The sequence below is a fragment of the Atheta coriaria genome, unplaced genomic scaffold (genome assembly GCF_025399875.1).
Source record: "Atheta coriaria isolate IRGN ID8LTWV9N9 unplaced genomic scaffold, Caltech_Dcor_3.1 hic_scaffold_41_pilon, whole genome shotgun sequence".
In the NCBI taxonomy this organism is placed as follows: domain Eukaryota; kingdom Metazoa; phylum Arthropoda; class Insecta; order Coleoptera; family Staphylinidae; genus Dalotia; species Dalotia coriaria.
Genome location: NW_027045483.1, coordinates 88,115 through 93,354, shown reverse-complemented (window position 1 = coordinate 93,354; position 5,240 = coordinate 88,115).

The following is a 5,240-nucleotide window of genomic DNA, read 5'->3' as shown; positions in this document are numbered from 1 at the left end:
TGCGATTTGTATTTGTGTCCGGTACAGGTATATTTGTACATGGAATATTCCGTTTTACCACTACTACATAGGTAATATCAGTGTTTATAAACAAACAAGTTTTTCTTATCTCGATGCCGGCTCACGCGGTTGACTTGCTTGTTAGTCTTATTTGTGTCGTCGTGGTGCGTGCACGCGCAAGTTTTGTTTAAAATACGGGGCATTTCCCATTTTTTCTCCGCGGTATTACTAATTTGATTGTGCGCGAGTGATGTGCAGTGCTCGTTAAATGTGTATTGAACATACGCACACTTAAAGTATTACCGTTATCTGTTGGTTGTCGGATATTCTTTTTTAATTTTAATTACTAACGAAGATTAGTATTATGGTACTAATTATACACGAGTTTCATCGTTCTTAGAAGGTGTGGAGTAAAGGTGCTTACAACTTATCCGAGATATCAAGGTACATTATTCTCAGTTTCTTTAGCACGGGGGCCCGTTGCAATTTGTCAACATTGTCGTCTTTAGATGCGCCTCGAACAAAATTCCCATAGAAAAATGGGCAAACGGGGGAGGTGCAGGCTCTATTTTATTAATTTTTCAATTACGACTAATAGCGATACAAAAAAATTAGGTAAGCTAATTAAATTGGAAATCTAGGAGATGAAAAAATAATTCATAGAAAAAATTGGTAAAGCGGGGTACTGCGGCATGTTTTTTTTAAACTTGGTGCTGGCGACCAACGAATTGAAGATTATGAAAATTTAGAAAATTCTCTATCATAAAAATATAAAATAATTAAATTTTCCAGGTGAAAGGGGCCAAAAACAATTTATAATTAATGAATACGACTAACTTCTACCGCTACCCTTGTACGGTGCCCTGAATCGAGTCACTTCTACCGCTAGCCTCGTAAGGTGCCCTGAACACGAGTCACTTCTACCGCAATCTTCATACGGTCAGCGCACGGAATTTTTTTTTTTCGATATAACACGCGAACGCGATGTCATAATAAGTTCGGAATAATTTTTCCAGATGCAGAATTTAATTCTATATCTTCCTGTATCAAAATTTCTTGCAAGAAAGTTCCGTAACGCGAGTTATAATGATAGTTGTGTGTATACGCACTTGTACTCGTTGCGCTAGGAATTGTAGTTTTTTTATTATAACTCGCGAACGCGGTCTTAAACCCTGTTCGGAATAATTTTCCCAGGTGCGGAATTTAATTCTTTATTTCCCTGTATCAAAATTTATTGCGAGAAAATTTCGTAACGCGAGTTATAATGATAGTTGTGTGTATACGCGCTTGTATTCGAACTCGTTGCGCTAGGAATTGTAGTTTTTTTTATTATAACTTGCGAACGCGGTCTCAAACTTAGTTCGGAATAATTTTCCCAGATGCGGAATTTAATTCTTTATTTCCCTGTATCAAAATTTATTGCGAGAAAATTCCGTAACGCGAGTTATAATGATAGTTGTGTGTATACGCATATACGCAATAGTACTCGTTGCGCTAGGAATTGTACTTTGTTAATATTATAACACGCTAACGCGGTCTTAAACTAAGTTCGGATTGATTTTCCCAGATGCGGAATTTAATTCTTTAGGTCCCTGTATCGAAATTTATTGCGAGAAAATTCCGTAACGCGAGTTATAATGATAGTTGTGTGTATACGCATATACGCAATAGTACTCGTTGCGCTAGGAATTGTACTTTGTTAATATTATAACACGCGAACGCGGTCTTAAACTAAGTTCGGAATAATTTTCCTAGATGCGAAATTTAATTCCGTATCTCCCTGTATTGAAATTTATTGCAAGAAAATTCCGTAACGCGAGTTATATTGAAAGTTGTGTGTTTACGCACTAGTACTCGTAGCGCTTAGGATTGTAGTTTTTTTTAAATTTATAACACGCGAACGCGGTGTCACAATAAGTGTGGAATAATTTTCCCAGATGCCGAATTTAATTCTTTATTTCCCTGTATTGAAATTTATTCCGAAAAAAATTTGACACGCGAGTTATATTGAAAGTTGTGTGTTTGCGCCGTAGTACTCGGTATTTAGTGGAGTCTCATTCGGTGTACTGTAGCAGGGTGGCGATATAAGTGATTCGTGTTTAGGGCACCGTACGAAGGTAGCGGTAGAAGTGACTCGTGTTCATGGCACCGTACGAGGGTAGCGGTAAAAGGGACTCGTGTTCATGGTACCGTACGAGGGTAGCGGTAGAAGTGACTCGTGTTCAAGGCACCGTACGAAGGTAGCGGTAGAAGTGAGTCGTATTCATAAAATATAAATTATTTTTGGACGTTTTAGCCCAGGAAATTTAATTATTTTATACTTTTATCTGACAGAGAATTATCCAAAATTTCATAATATTTAATCCGTTGCCGATAAATATTGAAAGTAACAGTAGAGTCCGTGTATATGTGCTATTTCAATATTGTAACTTTTAGTTTAGTATTCTCAACTAAGTGTTTATCAGTACGTTTGTGTATAAACAACTTTTTTTGTTAGAGTGACGCGTGTTATCGCTGCGTACCTGCCTTGAACCTGGCTACGCGCGGCGTGCACGGCAGTCGTTTCACCGCGTGGTCCGCGAGCTTGTCTCTCTAGTCGCCATGCGTTTTGAGGTTTTAATTGGATTAATCGTAGTGTATTCTTTCGGCCATCAGCTAAATATTCGGAACGGACATGTGTGCCTGTTTTGTTTAATGATTTATGGCCGTTAGAGTCTTCTTAAGTGAGAAATAAGTGTCCGTTAATCCCTTCGCGAGTTTTCAGTTGATAGAATATATTTCAGGATAGAAAATTTCCTCATCAATGCACAGGTAGGTGGATAAATAAAATTTATCGCGGAAAGGGGATTTAACTTAAATTAGTTATTCCATCTGAGGGATATTAATTTTGTAGATTACAAACACGTGGTGGCATTTTTATACGAATTCTTCTTAGTCGCGTTTCTGAAAATAGCATGCTTTATTTAATTATTACAAGCACGGTTTTTAAAATTATCTGAGGATTATTAAAATGACAATATTCATATTGTCGACCGCGCTCACTTTGCCGTCGGCCGTCGGTTCGGTCATGTTTTCGATGATCACGAAACATTTGAATCGAATTGCATCATTAAATGAATAATTTATTGTTGAAATAAAATCTGAACGGTAAATAGTTTTTAGTTTTCGCAGCCTTAGTATATCTTAATATTTACAAGGAAATAGTTATTTTTATCGTCTTTAACCACTGTGTGGTTACGCGCCGTCGCTTGCCGGGTGTTGATTTAGATGTTTTCCGCCGGATATTCAATCAATTTATGATGATGCTTCACCCGTCGGTTTAATTAATTAATAAATATATATTCACAATATATTAAAATGTAATTGTTTTCTTTTCTAGCACCTTTTTGCTTAATTTCCCGATCATTTCCCGGTGAAATCTTTGAATTTATATTAAAATATTGTTGTTTCCATATTAATTTCCAGTGTCATAATGTGAATATTGATTATCTTTGTAGTTCCGAAAATTTTCTTTTTGTAACATCCTGTATATTAGTTTTCCTAACCGCACGTAGAAGATTGTCTTTATTTGTGAGTTTTGAATGTTCATTGTTTTGAACTTGGTATTTTCTTTCTGGTACACCCTGTATTTTCGTTTTCTTTTGTGTCCGTGAAAATTTTGCTTCAACTGTTGTTTTTAGGATTTTCCTTTTTTGCACTGTAAATTTTCCTTTACTGTGTTACTGTATATTTGTTTTCATTTTCAATCACATAAAAAATAGGCTATTTGCTAATTTCATTATCCCGGTAGAACTTTACAAAGTAGTACTTGTTTGCATGTGCGCGGCTATGCAGGTCGTAAGTCCTGCTTCAATATGGCGGCACGTATTCTGTTGACTTGTAAAATATAAACTTGTATTCTATTGTAAATAAATGAATAGTAAGATATATTTACTTCTTTGATTTAGGCGTACCCCTTCTATCATTACAGGCACAGGTCTCTAAGAGAGTTCCCTCTCTCAGAAGATGATCCCACCATAGAAATTGTTAAGGTACTAAACTTGTATTATATTACATTGTGTTTATTAATAAAGAAATGTTAAGAAATAGTATGTCTTATGCTTTGAATTTACCCCTTCTATCATTTCAGGTACAGGTCTCTAAGAGAGTTCCCTCTCTCAGGGGATGATCCCCTCTATAAAAATTGTTAAGGTAACCTGTATGATTTGTGTACTCCTTCTTTCATTCCAGCTACAGGTCAGAACTTGTAAGAATATTTCTTAGTGTCACCTCTCTTGAGACGACTTAAAACTTAGAAATATTTTTACAAGACCTTATAAGGATTGTCCTTATAAGGAGTTCCCCTCTCTGGGGGTGATCCCCCACCATAAAAATTGTTGATATGCCTGATAATTTCGGGGATGAAGCGCAGAGACATCGTAGCTGTAGGTTGGGCCGGGAGCAATGGACACATCGAAGCAGTGGGCGATCGACCAGAGCGCCGGAGGCGCTCTGGGAGATCGACCGTAGACTGTCTTATAACGACACGTGCCAAAAAATTTAAAAATCTGATCCACTCCTGTTCTCTTTCTTCTATCTCCTCCTCTTCTCTACTCTGTTCTCTTCCTTCTGCCTTCTACTCTTCTCTGCTACTCCTTTCTTCTTCTTCTATTTCTCTGTTCCCGCTCCTCCACTTACTTTCTTATTTCTCATATTGCCTTCACTTGTATTTCAATTTCTCTTATATTTCGTTGCAATTCATATATGCAACCCAAATTACACCTGATATTTTTATATTTGAGAAAAATGCCTTCCATACCTGAGATTCGATCCGTGTCTGCTAGCATGCCAGCAGGTGCACGTCTCCACTCGACCACCGAGTGTTTTTATTATTAATATTTGATTCTTCTATTTATGTTTCTACATTTATCATGTTTTTAAAAACAACAACACAATTTAAGCAACAGTTACTTATCTTATACCCGCTGCTCACACATAAGACTTATATGCCATATTATTTAAAACTGAAAACGACAAAGAGGATACCACAAAAAATATGAATGAGATTATAATTATACATTGTGTTTTATTGACAACATTAAACAATAGATACATATTTTTTAAACAAGAAAACAATTTGCGACTATCATTTCCCGTAGTAGTAAAGACTTGCCTTAAAGTACGCGCATCTCCAACACTTCCGCTATAGGTATTGCAAACTCCATGGATCGGGGCACTCACAAACTTCTTCTGGGCACCAA